Genomic DNA, 27,512 nt, shown 5'->3' with positions numbered 1-27,512 from the left:
TACACTCTTCCCCTGCTCCATGTGGGGTTCCTCCCATGGGATGCCATCCTTCCAAACTGATCTTGTGAGTACTTCCCACAGGCAGAAGCTCTTCAAGAACAGTTCCAAATATAAGCCTGTACTACCGGGGTCCATCCCTCAGTAGCAAACTGCTCCAGCACGGGTCCCCCATGGGTAGCAGGTAGCAGCTCTGTCCCCAGATCCCCTGCTCCTGCGTGGGCTCCTCTCCACAGGCTGCAGCTCCAGCCTGGGGCCTGCTCCTGTGGGGGCTCTCCATGGGCTGCAGCCTCTTACAGGCCACATCCATGTGCTCCACTGGGGGCTCCTCCATGGGCTGCAGCATGGAGATCTGCTCCATGTAGAACCCATGGGCTGCACGAGGACAGCCTGCTCCACCAGGGGCCTCTCCACAGGCCACAGGGGAACTTTTGCTGTGGTGCCTGGCACACCTCCTGCCCTCCTGCTACTCAGACCTACAGGTCTTCAGGGCTGTTTCTCACTCTTTACTTTCCCAGCTGCTGTGGTACGGCAGTTTTCCCTTCCTTAAATCTGCTGTCACAGAGACACAACCAATGGAGTTTTAGGTTGGATCTTAGGAAGAACTTCTTTACCAAAAGGGTTGTTAGACATTGGAACAGGCTGCCCAGGGAAGTGGTGGAGTCACCATCCCTGGAAGTCTTTAAAAGATGTTTAGATGTAGAGCTTAGGGATATGGTTTAGTGGGGACTGCTAGTGTTAGGTCAGAGGTTGGACTCGATGATCTTGAGGTCTCTTCTAACCTAGAAATTCTGTGATTCTGTGTGATTCTGTAATGTCATGTATTGGCTCACCTCTGGTCAGTGGCAGGTTGCTTTGGAGCCAGCTGACTGATATGGCAGCTTCTGGACTCTTCTCATAGAGACCACCCCTGTAGCCCCCCTCCTACCAAAACATAATATACCTAAACAGAGGTTGCCTGTTTATATATGAACCCAAATGTTTTTACTTTGCTGGTGGCTGGAATAGTCAATAGAGCTGCTGACTCAGCAACAAACTTAAGTGGAATGCTGTAACTATTAATTTAGCAGACAGTCTGGAAATTTGTTTAAACTAGGAAGGGATATAGTAACTACTGTTTTTTGTTCTTGATTTTGTGTTTGCTTATTTATTTTTTATTTTTCCAATGAGTTAATAAGAATTTGGTGGTTATGTACTTGAAGGATTTATAAAATGGAGTGTTGGTTATCATATGCTTTATTTTATTGTCAGGTTTTCTCTGAGAACAGTTTACAGCAGAATTTTTATCCTTTGATAACACTCAAATTCTTTTGTCTTTAATTTTTGAATGCTGCAGGAGGCTTTGCTTATGTGTATGACTTCTAATTTAAATGCATGTTGTAAATAAAATCCCTCATCTTTTACATGGGAACAACAACAACAACAAAAAATCTGGTTTTAGCTTCAGTCTGATTTCAAGTTCACTATTCAGGTGATCACTTTCCTTGGCAATCTTACTGTAAATGGGATCTTACTTGTTTCCTAATAGACTTTAGGCTGCTTCGTTTGTGTAATTTGTGTGAGTTCTTGGAACATAAAAATATGTATAGCAAAAATAGTAACAAAAAGGAGAAATTGAAGAGTATAAAACTAGGTCACTAGTAGTTTTAAGATAGAAGATAGAATCTTGTATTTCATCTGAATTCCTGTTATATCAGCTTCGACTTCTTTATGCACAAGGTTTCTCAATCTGCTTTTTATGCACTCAACCATCTTAATGTAAAGCTCAAATCATTACAGAATTCACTTATTGGCATTTCTATAATTCTTTAGTCTTAGTTGTAGGTACTGTTCCATCAGAGTATATATGGATTTGGTAGACTGACATTAACATTGGCGTAAAATATAGTGAAGTGGCTCACCAAGATAGGAGGTAAGGTTGTGTTATCACCTTCACTAGGCTCCGTACATCTGTAACTAATGGCAATGGACAAAAATAATTTGGTCTTTATATCTGTTTTGCTGTTTAATTAAAACAAAAACAAAAACAAACAAACAAACAATAACTATTTTTCTACATTCCTATATTTCATATAGTTTTTCCTCATATTTCTTCTCATAATAAAGGTATTTCAAACAGCTTATTAAAATAAATTTCAGTAAGCTCACACAAGAGTGAGTTATCTGTGCCTGCATTACTAATTATGGCAATATCCCAACTACCTCTAAAAAAAGTAGTTAGGTCCTCATTCACTCTTCAAAAGCAGCACGTTTTTTTGTTTTGTTTTGTTTTGTTTTTCCCTATTATAAGCACAAATGTGCTTTTATTTATTTATTTTTTCCTTATGTTACAGAGATTTTTCTGTAAGAAAGAAAAAAAAAAAGCATCTAAGTACAAAGCATTACAGTGGTAATATTACTGTATCAGCACTCATACATTCAAAATTATTTTTTGCTTTGCCACACTTATTTAACTCAGGGCAGGTTATTGTATCTCTATAAACACGTTTTAATATCACAGAATGGGGTATCCATTAATTATGCCATTTGATCCAGCCAGCTAGCCAAAATTCAGTCATGTAGATGGCTTTAATCATGTGGAGTAGTTAATGGTGGAGCCAAGAATTTCCTTGTTGCAGTTTTTGCTGCAATACATGCACAGCATGCTGTTCTGAAATACAGGAGGATTTAAGCAAGTGAAGACAAACTCCTTCTTTCGTGGAACAAATTCTCTTCTAATTCGTAATTCTTGAACCTTGTTTACATGATAAAACTCCCTGGGATCTGTGAAATTTTTGTTTGTTCGTTTGTTTATTTTTTTCATTACTGAGAAGATTACGTTTACTAGTGACCCCTTGGAGAAGCACAATGCTACTCCATGGTGATTCTCAGATATCCAGTTCTGTCCCTGTCTCTCCAGGTGGCTTTCTATGTTAATTGAAATGTCACACATAGACTACAACTTGAATTACTAGTCTCTGTTTGCATTTGGTTCATGGTACATTGTTTATTGAACTGCTACAGTACATGCGTTCTACTTGAGTAGAAGGCATCCTGAGAGATCAAAAGGATGAAATTCTTAATGAAGACTATTTACTCCTTAACTGATCTTAAATCTTATCATATGAGGGTGACTACTTAGCCTCTATAATCTAACCCAAGGCCAATCTTCTAAACCAACTCAATCTTCTAAAGACTCATTTAAGCTACTCCTTTCCTGCATTTTTTTTTTCAAGGATATCCATTATCTATTATTGCCTACTAATGCAGTCGATCTGGGCAAGGTTCCCAGAAGACCAAAATGGCAACATCTTTATTTGCTTGGTCATGAAAACAGCTTTTCCAAATTTGTGATAGGGACTTGGATAGTAGTACTGATGGACTAATACAATATGCTCCCACAAAAGATCCGGATGTTTAAAGATAACAAATAATATGATGTTCTAAGTAATTTTGTATTTGTTTTCTTAACACATATTTAAAAAATACTGCATTTTTCAGTATCATAATATGCTTACAGCATAAATAGAGGCAGAAGTTTACAGATTATAAAAAAAAGTGAAAAAAAAAAAAAAAAAAAAAAAAAAAAGAAGTTAGTTTGTTCCAAGATTCTCAATGGAACTGTATTTGAGTTATGAGCAGAATAAAAATAAATAAATAAATAAATAAATAAAGGTGTGATTATGACACACTGGGAGGTCATAACCTCTCACTGGACAATTTTTTAAGATAAGGTCATGGGACATGACAGTCATACATAGCATTTGAAGAATTAGATGAATATTATATATATATATATGTATATATACACACACACTTCTGGTAGAGGGGAGAATCCCAGATTTCTGGAAAGGTATCTTCAATTGAATTCTGGAAAGAGTGTTATATATATTTCATCAACTTTGAACATAAAGCTAGAACTCTGAAGAGATTTTGAGTTATGTAGCAATTAATCATTTTGTTTTGTTTGCTTTTTTGTTTTGGTCCAGGTACAAGGTTAGTCTTCATTAGTTTGCTGTCACATGAGAATAACTGTGAGCTCCCATACAAAGTAGCATATGTTCACATTATGAGGCATATGAGGTTTTTAAAATGGATTAGATTGATATAAAGAAAGAAATGTTAAAGTCTGAATTTTGAAGACAGTTCAAAAGAGGAGTAAGAAGTATTATGACAAAGATGGAGAACTGAGGCTCAAAGAGATTTTGTGATTTGTACCCTACTGCCTTCTACCTCAGCCTCTTACCACCCACCCTTCTAGAGTAAGATAACTATGTTAAGTAATTCTACAGCTGCAAAATAAGATGATGATGGTGTGTTTAAAAATTAAAAGTAAAGTTTTCATTCAAAATCCACTTCTGGAAACATCTTTACACAAATTTCAGTATACTGACCATCTCCTGAGGTCAGACTATTACAGAAGATTTTGCATAATCTTTTCTGACAGGAAGAATAAAGGCTTTATGATGCAGAACTGTAAGATATTTTAATTTGTACAGACCAATATTGAACAGAAAGCATTTTTTCTTTCCAACAGGTATGAAAGTTGCATGAAAGTTTGATTGTCTAGCATCCCTGAGTCGTCTGAAAGTGGGACAAGGGTCATCTTCTCCAAACTCTTCTCTCTGCATTTAAAGGTGTTCAGTACTAGTTAAGTACCTCCCTTATGTCAAACTTCCTGTATCTTTTGCCTGAAGCTGCTTAACTTCAATTGTCATTGATGTTGTTATAATTACTGATTCTTATTTCAACTGTAAATAGAGCTTTTAAAACTGGTACAGACAAACTGCCTTCCGAAATCCATTTACAAGCAAAATGTATCAGGAATGTAGGTTGTAACATATTGGAAGTAAAAGAGGAAAATTGCCAAACTAGTTCTCCTAGTTTGTGATTTTTCATTGCCTCTTGTACTGGGATTTTCATGTTCCAATTTTGCACCATCTACCATTTAAGCTGCTGGGAAACAGGGAGAATAGATACTTTGGGGATCAATAACCCCTTTGAGTCTACTACAGACACTGTTCTGGCCTTCCAAAGTAAACCTTTTCCTTCCAAAGTAAACCTTGGCTTTCCCACTCAGCAGTGCTCCAGGACAATTTTATTTTATTTTTTTTTTAATTCAAGTTCATATATTTTTTCACATTATTATTTTCTCCTAGAATATACATTCTACAGTTTTCAGTAAAAACATGTATCTTAATGATTCAGAATGGATATACACACACTTTTATACACACACTTTTCAGATTATTTTGTCTCTTCTTTATTATTTTTTTTCCTCTAAACACATTTAACTTAGAACACTTGTGGCTTAGAGATGAATGACTAGGTAAATTTCCTGAGAAAAAGAAAACAAACTTAAAATCTATTTCTTAAATCAGCTGGCAAGTCCCAGGGAAATATCACAAGTCAGCAAAATTTCCTCAAAAAATAATGAAAGATTCAATAGTGAGATGCTGTGTTTCTGAATAACTATTCTTCTTATGGTCTGTTTGTTTGTTTGTTTGTTTTTTTGTTTGTTTGTTTGGTTGGTTCGTTGGTTGGTTGGTTTTTTTTAGATTATTCTTAATCATTTTACTAGAAAGTCCACCTTTCAAAAACAAAACTTAACTCTACTTTCAGTTTCCAGACAAAATTGTTCACCATTTGCTTCTACTTTTTTTCTTCCTCCCCCCCCCCCCCCCCCCCCCCCCCGCCCCGATTGCTTCTTTCCTGAAAAGATTTAGTTTTATGAAAATTAACTTGGCTTATCTAAATTTTTGAATATCCTATAAAAGTATAACCACACTTCATTTTGAATTATTGGTATTCATAGATGGCATTGAAATGGTTAAAGTCTATTTCTTCCTTTTTACATTGGAATAAAATTAATAAGCAACCAGTGACATGGACTGTAGCTTCTAAAGCTAAACTTCTAAGTAATCTTAAACGGAAAGAGAAAAATTGTTCCTGACAAGCTGAAATTACATTATAAAACATCCCATATTTTGAAGAGCCATGATTTGTCCTAGGCATGAAGCTTATTTCAGTGTTTAATGAAACCTGTTTATAAAGAAAATATCTTCCCCGATATTAGTTTTCCAAAAGCATGCCCCTTAACCCTTGCTTTTTTTGTTTCTATTCATTGTTGACATGGAGACAAAGAGGTACTCCACAAGATTTATCAATGCATGGTAACATCAACATAATGTTTTCAGTGAAGTTCCCAGGAGCCTTCCTCCTGAATCTGTCATTTTGATTCAGATAACTAAATCAGCCTATCACTGCAATGATAACGGATGACTTGCCTCATTAGCTGTCTCCTGCTGCTTTACCGTGTCAGGAAGCACCACAGTGATTGTCTGGGTTCTTGGGATAGAGAACTGGCTTGTCTTATATTATTTTGGTATATATACATCTTTCATATTTCTATCCATTATTTTTTCTATATTAATGAAAATAATATAGACAAAATAATATATATAATATTTAATAATAAAAATAATATAATAATAATAATATAAAAATGGAGAGAGGCAAATGCAAGCAGCTTTTAATGAATTAATGTATATTTAATTCAGAGGAAATAGAGTTGCTGGATTCTTTATCAAAATCCAAAATTTAATCAGATAAATAAATATATTTCATAACATCCTGATAATACAGAAATACAGACATACTCTCTTATCACTTACTGTCTCAAAACTCTCTTTTCTTTAAATGGGATTTTTTTTTTTTAAAGACACTTTGCTTATCTGAGCCTTCAGTGAATCAATTACCTTAATTACATGAATATACAAAACCAAAACAAAACAAAAACAAACAAACAAAACCTAAGAATCATTCCTAGATAAGTAGTTTGAATTGTAAGTATGCTGTTGAATAATAAATTGAATTCAAATATAACCTGCAAATGATAGGACAAACAGGTTTTCAGCGGTCTTCATTAAACAGACCACAGATGTTCTACAGGAAGTACAGGTAACAAATGATTCTAAGTATATGAATTTAGTCAAGTTGTCAGTTTATACATGGAGAAAGTAGGAGCAGTGTGATTTGTATGTCATCTGTTGTGTTTTTGGGCAGATGCTTAAATTCAGTAAAAAATTAAAAACTACATATATTAAATAACCACTTACAACATATGGCCTTCTAACATGTACTACTGCTACAGTTTTCCTTATATACTGAACAAAAAATTATCCAAATTAGTGAAATGACAATATACTAAAATCACAGTGTCGTGTCCGTCTGTCCCTGTCCCAGCCCCCCCTCTCCCCCCCCAAAAAAAATCAGACAACTTGCTTTGAATTCTAAAGACAGAGATTTATTGCTAACTGAGAAGAAACCTTGCCACTGGCACTAAATTCTGTGAATGTCAGCCAAAGCACTTCAACCACCTTGAGCTGGCAAGGTACTTATAAAAGGAAAGAGAGAATTACAGAGTTTGCCAATTAACTCCCTGCTCCACTGAAGATTTTTTCAAAATCTTTACAGAAATGGGGCAGCAAAACATTTTAGCTGGGCTGGGGAATTCCAGTTTTTATTCCATGTTCAATCATGGGATGCTTGCACATTCATATCAAAGCACCTGGATTAAATTCACCAGTTAGACTCAGTGGGTTTCAGTGGGGTATCTGGAGAATTCTGGTGTTGACTGCCAGAACATTTACAAAAATCTCACTTAATCAAGTAAGCAGGAGTCAGGAATGGGTAAGGAAGTCTTAGCATTTCTATTCCTTCACTGTCTAATTCTTGATATCACTTGCCAGCCTGACAGGTTCAATCAATTTATTCAGTGGGATTCAAAAATTCCATACTCTCTGGCTAGCTCACTTATAAAGCTAAATAAAACAATAAAACTTTTTTTTTTTTTTTTTTTTTTTAATGGAGCATACTTAAAATTTAGAAGAATAAAGAAAAATAAAAACAAAATAGCAGTATAATTTGTTTCCACTATATTGAGTCAAGACTTTTTTCCTGTTCTCTTTTATTTATTTATTTTTTTTTTCTTGAAGCTGTTCCTCTTTGGACACATAAATATTCAGCTGGGGAAACTCAGTTCTGCTAGTTTCTTCCACGGGAAGTGTTCTAAACATGAGCCCTCTTTGGGTTTCACACACACAAATTACAAAAGAATTTGCACTTTTAGAAATATGTTGTTTTCTTATTTTATTGCAAGTAATAAAAAGATAATAATCTATATATACAATTCATGAGTAAGACTTATAGTAAGGTCCCTTGCTTGATTTTTAAGTGCAGTCCTTAGTTATTAAGCTTTGTGCTCTTACCTAGAGTTGAGTGTCATACATGGTTATAATACCGTTCCCTCACCAACTACCATCTACAGTAACATATGTCTGTGTGTATTCTTCAGGAATACTTGAAATGTCTAAATCATCATACACCAATCCTTCCTCATGTCTGTCTCCTAAATACATCCATCTATATGAATATCTAGAACTGCATGGTTCAAATAAGATTAAAAGACTGAAAGAGAAGCCTAATTCTTGTCCCAAAAGAAGGTATATCTCAAATGGAAGAAAGTCTATCTGAAATTCAGAAGTTGTTCTCCAAATGTTTTCTTCTTTAATAAGCATTTTTCCCTTCTGCATTGTCTCCACAGTTTACACATTATTCCTTGAATTATTTTGCAGCATATATAAAGAAAAGATTCAACCTCGTGTCATTTCTTATAGTATAACAATTAGAATGTGCTACTACCAAGATAAAATCTCTTTCTAGATTTTGGTCTTTAAAAGGCCTTAATTTAAATTAACACAAAACATGAGCAAAAGCCCATTTATTATACTTATTAAACTTTTTAGTGTTTAACAATGGAGATTGTTTGATTATAAATATTCTGGACTTGGACTGTAAATACCACACCATATCACTTTAAATTACTCTGATATACAGACATATATCAGTATAGGAATGAAATCCTCTTTCCAGTATTTAATTTTAGGATACAGAAAACGTGGAACAAAACTCTATTAAGGTCTCACATGTATGTTGTTTATTCATCATTTATTACATTATGTATACCAGTCATTTTTGAAAAATACCATAATGGATATGTAAAGTGTTACTAGTTCCTAATACTGCCAAACGCTAAGCCTCCTTCAGACCTCCTGAAGACAGAAGATTAATTTTAACAATCATAAGATTTGAAATAATAAATGCTTAACTTCCATTCTAATTCTTGAACTTGAACATTTGTCTGGCTTCCAAGTGCAAGTAGGAGAGATCAATGTGCACTCATTTTAAAAAATGAAAGCTGACGTGTTTCTATAATCTCTTGATTTCAGCAGCTAAGGCTTTGAGAGATGCTCACTCCATCATGAATCTAGCCTTGTAACAGAACCAAGTTCATATTTTCAGAATGAATCTTTCTCTTTGTGGTTAGGGCAGTATCCTAGCAGAGAAAACTGCATTCCATTTAAAATAAAATAAAATAAAATAAAATAAAATAAAATAAAATAAAATAAAATAAAATAAAATAAAATAAAATAAAATAAAATAAAATAAAATAAAAGTCACTGTGATAATGTGCTATTGGACTAAAATTGCTTCTCAATTTGCCTGGATTGGAAGACTTGTTGTTCTGGGCAAGGTCTACAGAAAAGGCATTTTGTCCTCTACGCATTTTGGAAACATGCTTTGAAATAAAATTACCAGAGCTGAATATTCAAAAGCATTAGCGACCATAACAGTTTACAAAATTTGCACAGCTTATGTAGGCTCTGTACTATGTATATTAATTTTCAGACTTCAGACAGTGGGTTTTCTAAAGGTTAGTAGATATCATCACTCAAACATGTCTTTTGTTAATTCTAAGTCCGGCAGTGTAAGGGAGAATGATGTTGAAGTCATAGAGGATAAAACATAATAAAGCAAATGGTGTTTCCTCTTAAAAACTTCTTATTATAGTCTTTCTTTCAATCTTCAACTCCTTTTGATCCTTTAATTGTAAACACATGAAAAACAAACAAACAAACAAAACCCCTCAATGGTTTTACTCAGATAAACCTCAAAAGAAAATGTTTGACTCATTTCTTCCTTTATTCAAAACCATTTTTGAATAGCCCAACTCTAATGCTAAAACAGAAAAATATTGTTTGTAATAGACAAAAAACACTTATTAACAATATGCATGCCATCTGCCTTTATATTCATGTCCTTCTCTCCTGAATACTATAATATTATTTCAATGTAAAACACACAAAAAATGTTAAGTTTTGTAATGGTACTTATTAAACATTCAGTACAGAAAATAAACATGGAACATGCAATCATGGGTGAAAGTGCTTCCCGGTGCTCTTAATTCTAACATAAATAGGACCACATATGTATTGCACATTACCCATCTCTTACTGGCTTCCTTATCCAAAAAAAACATTGCAGTTAATCTATTTTACTGAAATTGTACCACATTAGAACTAGTTTGGGCTTGTTCCTCTTACTTTTTTTTTTTTTTTTTTTTAAGGGAGTAATGTTGATATCTATGTTACTAACTTTACTCTTTTGTCATTTGTGAATCCATAGAAGAACACAAGCCAAACTATAACACAGCAACATGTAGGGTTCTTATAGGTATATATTTGGCCAGCCACTCGATTCTTTTTAGAAAATTGAGATATTTTATAAAAATTAAATATAAATAATTTCTTCCCTAGGTCAGAATTTCTGTGACAGTTCAGAGGCAATAAAAGGTGGGAAAGGGGAAGGGGGGAGGGGGTGGTACACATTATGAAGCTGTCCCAAACAATGGCTACTTCCCAGGCCCTACTTCCCAGGACATGGCTGAACATCACTAGTTGATGGGAAGTAGAGAGTAATTTATTTTCTCTCTTTCTGTGCTTCCATACAGCCTTTGCTTGTTTTTTTTTTTTTTTTTGTTTTTCCCTCTTCCTTTTCCCTTTAATTAAATTATCTCAAACCTTTTCTAAACTTTTGAGGTTTTTGTTTGTTTGTTTGTTTTATTCTTTCCAGCATACTTTCTTCTCTTCCTCTTCTAAGGAGAAAGAGAAGTTGTGGTAGAGTTTAGCTGCCCAGAAAGGTAAAACCACCACAGAAGGTTACCATTACTTTCATCTTTTCTATTATTTTTTTCCATGTGGATATTTTTTGTTTCTATCTAGGTAAGAACATAGACAGTGGGGGATAAAAAGAGAAGAAGGTAAAGTGATACAAGGGAATGGGGGTGAGTGTAGATCACCAGTTCACTAACACTGCTGATTTTACTGTACTTGGTTTTGTGTGCATTGTGGTAGAAACATTGTGTTAACCAAGTATTAATGTCAACTAGAATATGAAAAAAAAATTTTTGGTCACATTAACCAACCTCTAGTTAGTCAACTGGAACCTCTCTGGTTAGCCAGGACTGCTGCTAAATTATTGAAAATATAAGAAATACAGAAATATCCTTTCCATTTACATATCACAGAACTTGCTTGATCCTGTTATGCTGAGAAATAAAAATACAGTCTGTCTAGCTTACTTTATAATCTCTAACAAGTTTAAAGAATGATATTTTAAAGGGGGAACACTGAAGTATAAGTGAATTTCTCTTTATTTGCAGGTATCAGTATTTGACTGCAAAGCTAATCAACAAGGAGCATAGTAGTTAAGAGCAAAAATATCATCAGATTTTCATTTTACTTTAAAACTATTTTATAGTTCATAAATACATGCAAAGCAAATTACAAAACATCTAACATTATCTTGGATTGTGTTAATCTGCAAACGACCTAATTTTCCAAAGATTTTGGTGCTAGACATAGTCACTAGAACATCAGGAATTCTAAGCTGCAGATGTAAGATGTCTACATATAAATTTATTCATTTTGAGCTTTCAAACATCCTCATACTTTATGGTGTATGGAACTTTTTTTTTTTTTTTTTTTTTTTTTTTTTCATTTTTAAAATATGGGTATAATTATCCAAACCTTGATTTAAGCCTATGTCCCAGACCACATTTTGCTTAAGTAAAAAGGATTTTGACTAAATAATGTACCTAAATTTGAAAAAGAGGCTTGTCTTTTCTAGAATCAAATATACTACAGCTTAGTAGTCATTCTGAATTGTTGCTATACAAACATAAAGCAGTTGAAATCCTTCATTTGGTGGTTGATCATAATCAACTAAATTCATAAAAAAATATGATATTTTTGCATGGTAAGATGAATACCATTTTCCTTCCAACCCCTTCAATTCTGTGATTCCTTGTTTTAAGATATTACTATGACATGACTACAAAAGAATATTATTTTGGGAACACTACTGAAAATAAAATTTCAGAAATCCAATGACATTTCTTTTAATAGTGGTTTATAATTTGGCAGAGAGATGCTAAAATGGAGATAAATTCTTTATTGCTTTGTCCATAACAGATTAAGTTGCTTCCTGATCATAATTACGAATCTATTTTCTTGTAGCTTTCAGAAGTTTCTATCTACTTACATCCATAAATTATTTGTATTGTCTTACACCATCAGTTATAGAATGCAGTGTTATGTTTTAGTCAGCTTCTTGAAAACTTCTTTTTCTGTTTGACCTTATCTTGTTCTTACAGATATTTTTTTTCCATTTTAAAGCTTAAAAGCAACGTGATTATACTGTTTTTTGTTTGTTTGTTTTCTGTCAAAATGTATATTTATTCAATGTTTGAGAAGAGCTTCCTTGTGCTGAGTGATATTATCTACAGCTATTGTGACAGCAACATCAGTTATTTTGGACAAAGACACACACTAACTTGTCACTTGTCTTAATTCTGGTATCCCTCGGGAGTATTTTGGATCATATTGACATTTATTTCAGGAGCTCATTCTGATCATCTTTAACAGGGTCATATGTAACTCAGTTACTCAGCCATCTCAGTCTTACTTCAATTGGATTCACTTGCAGCTGAAGTTATCTGTTTGGTTAAATGTTTTGCGCCCCCCCTCCCTCCCCCCTTTATTTTTTTTGATACTTTGTCTTCTTTGTTCTCTTGTATCATACTGAATTTGTATACATTTTCTGACAAAACTGAGCTGTTTTCTACTCTCCTATATTTTTCCCTAATTATACCGTTATACTAAACAAATACATAATGTACAAATAATGGATGGAAACCAGCTACATAAACCCCCTGTGCTGAAAGACAGTACAGTTAAAGTCTTCATTAAATATGGCAATTGTATTCTAACATTCAAAATAAATGTTAGACATTGAAAGAATATTATTTAACACTGAATAACTGCAATGTCCATTTCTTTCTGCATGGTCATTTGAGAACAGATAGTATTGCTTGTGCATTTCACTTTTTTCAGCATTGGTCTGTTGGGACTGTTGCATGAAAACAAATGAATAAGTGAATGAGTGAATTGTAAAACCACATGATGATGTTCAAAGTTTGTTCAGAAAACATGAAAGTGAGAAAAAGAATACCAGTTGCTTTATCATTATGCCATTAACAAGAAAATCCTGCAATTGGAAAAGGTTTGGAAAAAATCTTTCTCGACAGTGTTCCCGGGGAACTCCTTGCAAAGGAAATATGATCACAGGAATTAATATGTTATATGGTTCAGAAAGGAATACTTGCCTGTTCCAGATCTGTTGCATTTTTTCTTTTTCAATTTCTCACCCTAAGTCTATATTTATAATGTTTCTGATATCTGTCATAATTTTTATATTTTGCTGAGTCAGCTAGTGTGTGTCTATTCCCTAGGAGTCCTCAGCAATTAAAAACAGGATGCACATCAAGAATGAAAGGAAAGAAGTGCTATCTACAGCTGGAGGTAGATAAATGTTGTAGATACATGTAGGTGTTGTAAATATTATCTGTTGCATTAGGTGAAAAGCAGATTAGGTGAAAAACTGACATACAGAATTCTCTCCAGAAGTTCAGCTTCAATGTTCTGGAACAAGTTTATTTTTGCCAAACTATTTATGAAGTAGGAACAATCTCACATTTGTCATCAAAGCTAGGTATTAACTCTATACTTTTTTACTTCTCTGTAAACTCAACCAAGAATTAAATGGTTTGTAACAATACCAGTCTTCCAGAAGAAGTATATCAGAAAAAAAAAAATCAGATATAATATATTTCAGATATTGCTTACAAAGAAATAACCTCCCATAAAACTTCCAATGGAGAAGCTGAATATTTGCAGCAAGTCTCTTTAGCTAAACAGATTTTTAGATTACATATTTTTTTACCTTATCCAGTCAGTTGCATTCTTGATTACCTAAAGAATATTTTCAATGCATTCACTTGAAGAAGTGCTAGGGCATTTTCAAGAGCTGAAGCCACATGTTCCATTTCCACAGCATTCTGTTTTATGGAATAGAAACTGTACAAAGCTATATCAGACTATAAAACAGCACCTTGACTGAAGGGAGTGCAAAGATTTGACAAATAAATGTATTTACTGTTACTTTCCTCTTGTTCTTTCTTTTGATCTTTTTTTACCTCACAAGTTATCAGCTTTTGAAAATATCAAAAGCCTTATACCATACCGTCTTCTGATATATATGGCCCTGTATATTATGATTATATAAGGCCATGTAGTACATTGCAGCACATTAAATGTACTACAAACTGCAAACTGACATTGAAAATATAACTTTATCTACTTCATTCACTCTGTATACCAATGTATTTAGAAGTCGTAAGTTACAGGAACACAATTTTTAAAAAACTATTTATAAATAACAGTCCAGAACCATTTTTTAGCTGCAGTCTAAACCAGTAGCAAAAGTGGCAACTAAATTCTTCAACAAACAAGAGAAAGAATTTTGATCAATATTGGTAAAAATTAGTCTAGGTGTATTAAGAATTGCCACTTTTGAACTTCTCTGCTATTAACTTTAAGCAAGAAAACAAAACTCATTATAGAACTTCTGAAATGCAGGTCTTGAACCTAGGATCCAAAATATAGACCTTAGTACCTAGTTATACACAAATAGAAAGAATTGAGAAATGGTAAATGCAAAATAGATGGTATACTTTGTGATTCTTCTCAGAAGAATCCACCCTAGCCTTTTTATTGTAAGTGTGATATTACCAAGAGACTAATGAAGACTAGAAGCTGAGATTAGTCTAAGACTAGTCTTAGAGATAGCAGATCTCAGAAGAGTCTAAATAGATGATAAGAAGAACTTATGACAAAACATTACGTGCTTATACCAATTAATTTATATATCATTGTCTCGTCATCTATGAGAAGTTTTCCTGAAATTTTGGTTGAAGGAGTTACGAAATGTTGAAATAATGTTAAAGAACTTAATCTCTTGCTTTAGCATCAATTATGTTTTAAGTTTTTAATTTCTACTTTAATGTTTTAAGTTTATATTTTTAATTTAAAAAATAAATTAGCAAGTACATAAAATTTTAAGATTAAAGAAAAATAAAAGCTACTTTTGTTGAAATTCTCAAACTAAAATGTTTCATTTTATGCTACGCAATATTCTTCCTCCAGAAGGAGACCTGTTGATTAACAGTTTAAAAATTGTAACTTCTTCTTCCTGCCTAGCTAGGGAAATTTTCTTGAAAGTATACTATATCATTATTATCCTAAAATGAGCTGTATCTACACAGTTCCAATTTTTTGCGTGAACATACACTTAAACTGCTATGCTGGTTTTACCCAGCTGGGCATCTGAGCTCCACCATAACCACTCTGACTCCCATTCCTCAAAGGGAAAGGGGGAGGAAATACAACAGAAAGTGCTCAAGGATTGAGATAAGGACAGGGAGGTCACTCAACAATTATCGTCATGGGCAAAGCAGACTCAACATAGGGAGATTAATGAAATGTATTACCTATTACTAACATGCTAGAGCAGTGAGAAACAAAACCAACATGGGTCCCCCACAGGCGGCAGCTCCCTCCAGATCACCTACTCCTGTGTGGGCTCCTCTCCAAGGGCTGCAGGTCTGGCTTAGAGTCTCCTTCTGTGGGGGTTCTGCATGAGCCGCAGCCTCCTCTGGGCCACATCCACCTGCTCCACTGGGGACTCCTCCACCAGCTGCAGCATGGAGATCTGCCTGCTCCACCAGGGGCCACTCCACAGGCTGCAGGGAAATTGCTGCTGCGTGCCTGTGCTACTGCCCTCCTGCTGCACTGACCTGGGAGGCTGCAGGGCTGGTTCTCACTTCTCACTCTCCAGATGCTCTTGGGCAGCAGGTATTTTTGTTTGTTTGTTTGTTTTGTTTGTTTTCTTCCTTTCTTAAACATGCTTTCACAGATGCACAAACAGCATCACTTATTAGCTCGGCTCTGGGCATTGGTGATTCCCTTTTGGAGGTGGCTGGAACTGGCCTTTATCTAATATGGTGCAGCTCTTGGATTCTTCTCACAAAGGCTACACCTGAAGCCCCCTGCTACCAAAACCTTGCCACATAAGCCTACTACAACTAGAAAACCTTAAGATTAGGAAAGCTAAAAACATTAGCCAATTAAAAAATATTTACTTGTTTCTTACTTGCTTATTTGGGCCCCACAACACCCTTGGTTTTATACAAATGTTACAAAACAAATAGCTTTGGTTCATTTGGTTTAGAATAATTTGGTGAAAAATATACTATTGTGTGCTGTTTTTGTGGTCAATTTGAAAGTCTCCTTCTTAATTTGTTTCAACCAGTTGCTGAAATCTTAATCTGTTTCCTCAGTCTGTTTGTATTCTGATTTCGGAGTGCAATATTGATTGCAAATAAATTTTTCAACTAAGAACAACATGTATATTGACAAGGATTTGGTAGCTTTTTATTATTATTATTTATTTATATAGGACATTAAGCAGATGTTGCTTATTGAGAAAAAACAAAACAAAACAAAACATTACTGTGCTGAATTATGAAGACATTAGAAACAACAATTTTCAGGCAGCAAAAAGAAAAAAAAAAAAAGGAAGTTTGCTTAGGTATGTCCTTGAGCTTCACAGTAAATTAACTTTTAAGGTATATTTTAAGGTAACTTTTAAGCAATGACAGAGTTCACTTGTAAATGAGTAAGACTCCTGTCTTCAAAAGGAGACAAATGGAGGAGTCAAAGGGCAACAGGTAAATGATCCATTAGGACAGGTTTTGTCTTAAGACTTTTTTTTTTTTTTTTTTTTTTTTACAGTGGGATAAATCATAAATCAATCATTGGAACAACGTTCTTAGGGACTTGGTACAATTCCCATCACAGGAGACTTCCAAGATGCTGCAGTACAGGGTGATTGGTCATGTCATCTAGGTTCCCTTTTCCCATGGAAGGTTGGACCTGATGACCTTTTGTGCTCCTCTTCAACCTGGGCTGTTTTATGATTCTATGATACTCTGATTGAATCTATGACTCTATGATTCTATGATTAAGTATTCATATTTCTCTGCATTAGAGTACAAAATGTAGTTGGTTAATTTGAAGTTTATGGGTGTATAGTCTCGCAACAATCTCCTTGAATTTGTAGTGTCGCATGTCTGTCAGAGCATACTCCTCAGTGTAATCTTGTATATGTTATTGCCACATTAGAGAGGTTTGCAGTTTAATTTAAAAACTCTAATACCTGCATATTCAGGGAATGACAGAATTTGTGGCTACAACAGATAACCTGTTAGATTAAGGTCTGAAATCTAAGAGGCATATGCAGTTCATTATACACAGAACAGCTGAGAAATGATAGCCATCACTGAAAGCAAACACAATAATGCCTTGAAGCTAAGTTAGAAAGATAGCAGTGCTGTTAATAATTAATTCTCTCTGTTGTGTCTGGCATCCTTCCTAAAAATCCAATAGGATATTGCTATATCCCCAAGCTTGTACAAATCCACCAGGGGTGTACTATGGCTGGCATGTTGTTGCCCAACAGTACAAAATTAAATCAAGAAGTGCTGTCAGAAACACCCTGCCTCATCTCATAGAAAGTAATCAAATGTGGGAGATAGGAGAGTGTTGAAAACCTCAGACTAATGTTGGAGAAATCTATTGCAGTAATCCTGCTAGCAGATGTTAAATCATTTTAGATAGCAACACAGTCATGCCTGCCCCTTGAATTTTCATCGTTTTTGTTTGTTTTGATTTTTTTTTTTTTAATTAAATTAAATTTAGCCAAGTCTTTTTCAAATGGAGGGTCAGCCTTTAAGACAGTCCTGCGAAGCCAATCATATATACAAAAGCAAATAATCTATATCTATTTACATCACCTATTTCATCTATTCTATACAGATTTTAGTGAAGTATCATTGCAATAGAAATACTGTTTAGAAATACAGAAATAGAAAAATAGAAAAACATGCATGACTCTGCCCTACTGTCCTTGAAGTTAAGTTCTCCATGACCTTTAATGTATTTAGACCTATAGCATGTATCGTTGCTAAACGTGCTAAATGTAGTTACCCAGATTTTTAGAAATACATTAGAGAAGAAGTCACAAAAATAATCTCTGCTAAAAAAAAAAAAAAAAAAAAAAAAAAAAATTATCTTGTGTCCATAGAATATTTATCACAGATCCGGGAAAATTTCTTCTTGCAGTGTGTACACCTTTCAATTTTCAGTCAGGTCTGGTTAACATATTTAGTCTGTTAGAGATCTCAACACCTTGGACTCAGATAGGTAGAATTTTTTAGGTTTCTGCCTAAAATTTCATACTTGAACTGAAAAATATCAGAAAAGCATCAGAAATGTCAACTGATCTCCAAGTTTGGTTTAATTTCAAATTGGTTATGAATCCTTCTGCTTATCCCTAATCAAGCATAGTTTAGATTTAAGGAATTAGTTTTAACATTAACCAAATTCATCATTCCCCCACATTCATTGTTCTAGACATTAGTGAATCCATTTCTTATATATTTTTAAATTATACAACTTTCACTGTAACGCACTTCTGTAAAACACAGATGATTAATGCCTAAATACTAATTATTTTTTCTATGCCTGTGATTAATTACCAGTGAATTCTTCTTACATCCAGGGAAACAAATTTCCACTTTCCCTTTTTTACACCCAAGTTTCACTAGTTGCCTGAAAACTAGTTTTAGAAAACTATTTTTTTTCCTGAAAAAAAAACCTACCCATATTTTAAAAATAAATAAATATGAAGTCTTTATATATATATGTGTGTGTGTGTAATGGGTCTGGTTACTCAAACCTGAAAAAAATCACTGTACAAAACATAAATAAGTGAGAGATGACTTCATAAGTTGCTCTCGTGTTATGGAATCTTCTTTACCATAGTAGCTTCAAATGCAATCAGAAAGAATAATCTTGTACAGATCAATTTCAGGTCGAAGACTTTTCACATCTTTGTCTTTGAAGAGATACTTCTTTGTGTATTTTATTTAAACTCATAAAAATGTCCTAGTACCAGCTGTTGCACGTTTGCTTTTACTATAGTGTTTGGATAAGAGCTTCATGAAAAGTGTTTGTAATTGAAAAGTAATTAAATATAATTTAAGGAAGAAACACTGCATACTGTTCCAGCACTCTGTGTGCATGGCAAGTGCAATCAGTCCTATTCTATGCGGTACTATTAGAGCATAGATATCTAGCATATAAAACAAACAAACAAAACAAAAAAAAAAAAACACTTTTTGTTATACCTGTTACATAACTCTTGGTTATTTAGGAAGTTTTTCTTACTGTTTATGCAGAAGATACTTGCAACTGTATTCATCATGTTTTATTGAACACAGCTTTTTTTTTTCTGCACATATTTTTATTTGAAAAAAAAAAAAAAAGCTCTTTTGTCACATTTAATTTCACAGTCTTATTTTATTCTATGGACAGGAAGGTACGTTGAAGACTCAAATATTACATGAAAATGCTGTGCTTATTCATGTAGATGGAAGTTGAGGCTTCAGCATGCTACGCTCTAGTTGCCTTTAGTAGTTATTTTTAAATGAAGGAAATCAAGCCACTGAGCTGTGGCTTTCTTCCAAGTTGAGTGAGCACAATAATAATGTAAAAAATGTGTATACTAATTTTTGATTTCGTGTACAGAAAAGTAACATTTAACATTTTTATTTTAGAAGTTAATATTCACCTTCAATTGCAGTGAAAATTCATGGTTCTTAGTAGCACTCAGTACCACTCAGAATCTTGCAGGATTGTCCCCTGGTTTCTAAAGTGATAGGCCTAGTTTACAACATTTTTTCTGATACTAAAGAGAAAGTAATTTGAATATGGCATTCTGGCATGAAGTTGGTAAGATTGTGTCTTGGAACTAAGAAACACCTATTTCCTGTGGCAGTCAATTAAAAATTCTTCAGTTATTTTCTTTGTGACTTCCAGAAGACTACACATGCAGTAGTTAACTGTCATCAGTTTCCAAAGTATCACTGCTACTTTGGTCAACTTTCCAGATTTATCATTCTGCTCAATAAGTGCAGTATCATATGTGTACTTCAACTGCTAAAGGACTGGTAAAACATTCAAAGTAAAGCATTTCAGCATATACAAATGTTTACTGATTTCCATTTTTGTTGTAGTTTTTCAGTTTGGTCTTCCCTCACTACATATAATTTTGGTTGTTGCTTGTTTTAAAAAATAATATTAACATTAATAATTTCACCACAGTTGTGTTAGGAAGAACAACACTGACCATTTACAACTACCAATGTAAGAAAAATATTACTCTCATTTACGTGTTAAGGTCTCTGCCTGTGTCTCTTCTCCTTTCCTGTTTTTTTGTTTGTTTGTTTGTTTTAATAAAGAAAGAATGTTGATCTTGGCTAACCATTCAACCAAAACCAAGCTTTAGTATCTTCCACATCAGAAAGTTACAAAGCCTTAAGATTTTCTCTCCTTGCGTTTTCTTCATGCTTATTTTGTGTTGAATTGTCAGATATATCATAATCTATCAATAAAGCCTAAGATCAGAATGGGAAGTTCTTTCTCCACAGGACTCAATACCAGCAGAAAACTGGCCTTTGACAGTTCAGGGGTCTAAAAACTTGACAGAGCAATTCAACTTGGGAAGTACTTTGTGACTGCTGATGTTGTGAAAGGCATTGCTTACTTTTTCTGGTCATCTCTCTAATGCTCCATACACACCAGCAATGTGTGTGAATCCTTGGAGGAGATAGAACATCTTTAACAGTGTTATCACTCTTGGGCCACACCATCTCTGTGATGGATATTACATTATTATAAAAACTATATATATATTTATCTTCTCAATTTCATAATAATTTCAATTTCTTTGTGGATACCCAATGTGACCTACATACACAGCAATTGACAGGCATCAAGGGCTTGAGCTAAACTAGTTCCTACAGTAAGTTTCAGGGATTCAGACAGTCAGATTATCCCATGGAATTTCTTCTGTAGAACTCCTCAGATGTTTCTTGTCTGTGTGCAATGACAATAAAATTGTTAATATTTTAAGTTGTTTTTTTTTTTTTTTTTTTTTTTTAAGTGGGCAGTGAGATAATGGCCAGTTTCCTTCAAGCCTTTCCCCATATCCCAATAGCAGCACACCTGAACACTCCTGAGGTAAAAGACAACATCACTACCTGGTTTGTGAACTAAGGTGATTAATGTCTGGACAAAACCCAAGTGGGGAATACTCAGAAGAGTTGCTCTCTACTTAAGGAAACATATCAATCAGTGTATTCACAAAAGTTCGGAACAGGCAGTGCAATTCAGTCTCACCTTTGGACATACAGGTGCTTAGGCATTTAGGAAGATGCAAACAAAAAGGAGATGACTAAATTTCAATCATGTAACCTAAAATTAGTGCTGGGGACTTCAGGTTATCTGTTATCTTAGGCAGTTTGTCTCTGCTTTCCTCAATAATTTCAAAAAGAATTCAGTGGTGTAATTCCCAGGGCTTTGTTGCCATAAATACTGTATAAGAACTAGGCAACCATTGTCCCCTATGGAATTAATTTTCAGGCACAAGTCCAAGTTTCTAACTAGTGAAATCCTTAGGAAACCTTCTGCTGCACACAAGTTTTCCTGCTATATCATGTAACACTGGCAGCTGATAGCCCAACTGCTACACTTTTTATCCTGTGGTGAACTATTGCTCTCTTATGATTATTGTTATTATAGTATTTTTATTATTAATGGCAAACAGGTGAACAAATTTGACAGTCTATTCTCAAAAAAAAAGTGAATTAACAGAGTAGGCAAGAAGATGATAAAAAGTGATCTAAGCAAACAACACTGGCACAGAGTTTAGAAGGCTCTTTTGAAGAGGCCATTGAACGGAATTCACAGAGTTAGCAATTGGCCTAGGTGTATGACACCTAAATTATATCTAATGTTTTGGCAATGTGTAATGCAATCTTCCTGAAAAATGCCTTTCTAATCAAGGAATTAACTTGCAGAGTGAGTGTCTGAAGCCTGCAAAGGAAAACAAACAAACAAACAAACAAACAATGCTGTCTGCAAAAGTTTTGGCACCTAAGTTAACCCTGTGAGTGTGCCTAGCATATAAAGAGAAATTTTCAAGAAGTGAATGAGAACCTTACAAGTCTTTGTAATACTCTAGAGAGTTACATGCATTCAGACTTCTGTAAAAATATCAGGCTATATTATACTTCTACTTAAATGGGTAGAATTTGTACAACTTTCAAACTAAATACCAGTGCACTTATTTACTTTAGGAGGAAAAAGAGAGAAAATAAATAATTAAAAACACTAAAAAGAGCATTGTTTTACAGTCTTAGTAAAGGTTATGTGAAGTCTGAAATAAGAAAGAAAATATCTACTGCTTAATGCATATCTTATATGTTACATGTTTTGATAAGGAGCATTTTGACTGCTATTGAATCAGTCTGTTTTGTTAAATTCACTGGGCCAATTTTTACTTACACTTTAGCACACTTTCTTTGTTCCTCACATATATTTTCTTATTATAGCACTTTCCATGCTCATTATAAGACATAATAATGGATTTTCTGCTGTAATCTGACATGAAAATCCAGAGCTGTCAGAAGACTGTAAAGCACATGGTCAAGAAAATTATCAGTTCCTCGGTATACAGAATATGTCCAAAATAACACAGGTAGAAGTTGTCTTCTGTTTGCTGGAAGACTGCACTTTTGTCACTTTTTTTTTTTTTTTTTTTACACAGAGACAGTTTATTACAGATATTAAGAAACATTGCATGAGATCCTGAAGTTGTAAAGAAAATGAAAATGGTGGTGCACAAGCCAGATGTACTCATAGAGAACATCTTCTGAATTGCAAAGGCGATATATATGTATCCATGGTTCAAAGAGATATTGGCAACACAAAAATGGTGGTAATTCAGTAGTATGTACACAGTTCATATGAGCTAATGAAGTAATTTTATGCACTTTTACTTTAGATACTAAAATTCTCATCAGGTTCTAAACAAGCATTGTTTGGGTCCCTGCTTCATATTCAGGGACAATAGTAGGTAGAATGCAATCTCTGACAATGTAGCTCCAAGGAATGGGAAAGAACATTTGTAACCAAAACAAATCAATCCAAAAACCACCATCATTTGGCTTGCATTCCCACTAAATTAGAAAGTCTTGCAGTGCCTGGAATGCAAATAGTTTCAGAGGTTTGCTTGGTTTGATTCCAGGTCATCAAGGTATATGCTTTGTCTCAGAAGGTGTTTCCTTGCTTCTTGACCTACAACACCTGGGGCAGGAAATTAGCATAGGTTGTTCATATGTCTCTTCCTCCAAAAACAATTATAAAGTGTCTTGACTGCCATATTGTCTTAAAAGGTTGTTCATAGGCATTTCACATTTTTGCATTTTGTTCACATAAGCATTTCACATTTCTGCATTTTGTTCACAGAAATTAACATACACAAACATATAAGTGCTTCATTCACCTCTGAATCTCCTTTCTAGATTAAAAGCACAATTTTACCTTGCTTTCATATGATATTAAATGAAAAAGTACTTAAGGGAAAATTCATTTTGGTGTCATCTTTAAAAGGTCTGTGCCATTTCCAAAATCTCTTGGTTTTCTACTACATTATAGAAGTCAAAACTGCCCCAAAATAACCATGTGAGGACTAGAATAACATACTGTGCACAGCAATAGTCTTGCTATGGTGAATTTTGAAAAGAAGTGTAGGGTAGAAGTCTGGTCCTGCCTAGACTCAAGACACAATCTGATGTTTCTATGTTTTCACTTTCTATAAATGCTTTTCTATAACTTTTCTGTGATCAAACTGCTGCAAGTTACCTTAATCTATACAGTCCTTTAAGTCAACTGGGGCTTCTCTTTCCTGTGCATTTTCCATTATCAGAATCAATGCCTTCCTTTGGTATATTTGATTTCATGAATGAGTAGAATGTTATTCTGTCTCTGACATGCCCAAGATATTGCATTATTTATGACACTTTTTCTCTCCCATTGCTTTTCTTAACTCTTAATTCCCTAAGCCTATTTTATGTCTTTTTCTTGGCAATGCATATGAGATGTTTCCTGTATAATACAGTTTTACTTTTCCTTCCTTAAAAATAAAAAATAACAGTTCACTTTTTCAGTGCTTTTTAGGCATGTGATATTATGGCAAGATATGAACGTAGATAACTGAAAATCCACCGACGCAATATTTGAACAAAGTAAATACTCTATTGGTTTGTAGCTAGTAATATAACGTATTCTGCTTTGAATATTTGAGTTGTCTATATATACACATCAAAACACTTTACACACACAAAAAAAGGATGAATTAAATAATGTTAGGCTGCATGGATATCTTTGTAACACAGTTCTGTTGTCTGACTGAATTAATACCTATCATATTTTAAGGCCAAAATTTAACACTTATTACATTTTCTGTTCTTATTCTGTAGTGCATACTTAGAATGTCCATGCTGTGTATGATTCCTGATTTTATTTTTTTAATTTAGAATGGGAATTTATCTTGTTGATTTTTAACTCCTTGAGAACGATTTCATCAAAATTTTATCTTCCGCAGTGTAAATATATCCTTAACTCTAGCACTGCTGGAAAACAAAGCAGGGTTTGAAATAAAACTTTTTGGTGGCGTCTCACTCACATACAACAAATTCCTCTGCAGCTTCTGTGAGAATCTAGCTTCTGTTGTGTAATTGTATGTGTGTGCCACTACTCAGATGATAGAAATATATTGGACATCTGTTTCATGAACAATGCCTTGTGCTTGACAGAAGGTAATGTTATGGACATATTCCTTCAAATAGCTTCAAAGTAAAAATAAAATACAGCAAGAAATGAAGACTGTGTTTAGTTCCTTAATCTTCTGTGCCTATGCCCTTGTGGATTAATCTTGAACTTGGACAAATATGCCTGGCAAGAAAATGCTCTCACCCACTCTTACTTGCTTCTTTTTAAATTCCACAACCTCTCAAGACTAAAGTGCACAGCCTAGAGTACACATAATTGGTTTCAATGAAGAACTCTACAGTTCCTATACGCCCCAGTAGGATTTTCAAGCTCAGTAGACAATTAGGTTTTCTAGTAGTTCTGTCAGTCATGCATTGACACTGCATAATATGCTTCAGGTATGTGAGTACTCTGGTCTGGAGAGGCTGCACCTCAAGTACTGTGTTCAGTTTTGGGCCCCTCACTACAAGAAGGATAGTGAGGTGCTCAAGAGAATCCAGAGAAGGGCAACAAAGCTGGTGAGGGGTCTGGAGAACAAGTCTTATAAGGAGCAACTGAGGGAGCTGAGATTTTTCAGCCTGGAGAATAGAAGGCTCAGTGGCCACCTGTCGTGGTTTAACCCAGCCGGCAGCTAAACACCACACAGCCGTTCGCTCCCCCTCCCCCTCCCTCTCTGGGACGGGGGAGAGAAATGGAAAGTGAAGCCCGTGAGTTGAGATAAAGACAGTTTAATAAGACAGGAAAATAATAATAACAAAAGTAATAATAACAATAATAATAATAATACAATGGTGATAATAGGAAAATAATAATAATAATATGTACAAACAAGTGATGCACAATGCAATTGCTCACCACCCGCTGACCGATGCCCAGCCTAACTGAGCAGTCTGGCCCCCTCCCCCCAGCTAGCCACCCCTATATATTGTTTAGCATGATGTCAGATGGTATGGAATACCCCTTTGGCTAGTTTGGGTCACCTGTCCTGGGTCTGATCCCTCCCAGCTCTTACTGCACCCCCAGCCTGCCTGTTGGCAGGACAGAGCAAAAGGCTGAGATGTCCTTGGCTTGGTATAAGCACTGCTCTGCAACAATTAAAACATCGGGGTGTTATCAGCACTCTTCTCATCCTAAGCCAAAACACAGCATTCCACCAGCTACTAGGAAGAAAATTAATTCTGTTCTATCTGAAACTTCTGCTCTAGCTGAAACCAGGACACCACCTTACCACACTCTGAGTACCTCATAGGAGGCTGTAGTGAGATGGGGATTGGTCTATTCTCCCACCTGCCCAGTGATAGGATGAGGGGGAAAAATCAGCAAAAGTTGTGCCAAGGGAGGTTTAGGTTGGATGTTAAGAAAAATTTCTTTACTGAGAGGGTTGTTAGGCATTAGAATAGGCTGCCCAAGGAAGTGGTTGAATCACTATTACTGGAGGAGTTCAAAAGATGTTTAGATGTAGAGCTTAGGGATGTGGCTCAAAGGAAGACTTGTTAGTGTTCATCCAGGGTTGGACTCTGATCTTGGAGGTCTCTTCCAACCTAGATGATTCTGTATTGCAGTCTCAAAGCTGATTCCACTATTTACTGACTCCAGTATTTTCTTCAGCTGCATATAAGCTACCACAAAATTTATGATCACATTAAGGTACCTTTTTCACACAGCCTGCTGTTCAATCTTAACAAATACTTGAGAACATTCTTCAAAGTCAGGTTTACCTGTATGCACTTGAGCTTCTGAGTTTTTTTCCCCACCCCCCCCCCCCCACCCCAGGGCTAGGAAGGGAGCTCAGAATCCATGTAAGTAACTTCACTGAAAACAGACAAGGTGAAGGAAGTACTCAGACTCCCCAACACAAAACAACCATAGAACCCTGGAACACTTACCTGCCAGCTTCTGAACTTGAGTCACTGCCAAACTACTTCACGGGGAAGTAGCACCACTAGGGTTTTCCTGTACTGAGAAGGCACCACTGATGTAACTAGCTCAAAGAATCTCTAAAACTATTTCACAGAGATGGTAGAAAACATGAAATAAAAGCAGCCTACGGGGGAACACTGAGTCCATTTCACCCAGACAGTAGAAAAGCACCCTAGACAACCCAAGCCTCAAACTCCCCTGGTGAGGCAATTTCTCCCATAAGTCCTCAGGCTTCCTATATAGCAAAGGTCAAATGATCCCCACCTGGCAGATTTCACTTCACAAGGGTGGAGCCAAGAGACCTTGTGGAATAGGCTCATCTACCTGGCTTCAATGTTTTAAGGTCAATTGTTTCTTATCATCAACAGAAATAACCTGACAAGGGTCTTAGTGGTTAGAGTTGACCTAATGAATTAACTATACAAGGTGCGTAAGGGTCATATTTCTGCTAGTCATTCTGTGAGGAAAATTATTACAGAGCCTGTTAAAATAAGATAAATAAACATAAATAAAAGAAAAAAGAAAATGACCTAAAAGGCAAAATTACCGTCATAGATTTTAATCTGTCTAGTCAAGATA

The 27,512-nt window shown here is 34.9% G+C and overlaps 1 protein-coding gene and 1 long non-coding RNA gene across 2 annotated transcripts in view; both read right to left on the bottom strand.

Moving 5' to 3' along the window:
* LOC311434505 overlaps positions 1-25,883 on the bottom strand; it is a 79,861-nt gene extending 53,978 nt beyond the window's left edge. The window contains exon 1 of the long non-coding RNA XR_014691541.1: positions 25,869-25,883. This is a non-coding gene — a long non-coding RNA (uncharacterized lncRNA). The remainder of the gene's footprint in view (positions 1-25,868) is intronic.
* LOC311435174 (uncharacterized protein) overlaps positions 1-27,512 on the bottom strand; it is a 295,217-nt gene that overhangs the window by 160,227 nt on the left and 107,478 nt on the right. The gene's annotated exons all lie outside the window — the stretch shown is intronic.

Source organism: Aythya ferina (genome assembly GCF_964211825.1).
Source record: "Aythya ferina genome assembly, chromosome: 3".
NCBI classification, from domain to species: Eukaryota; Metazoa; Chordata; class Aves; order Anseriformes; family Anatidae; genus Aythya; species Aythya ferina.
The sequence above is the reverse complement of the archived record's forward strand: the minus strand, read 5'-3'. Positions and strand labels throughout refer to the sequence as shown.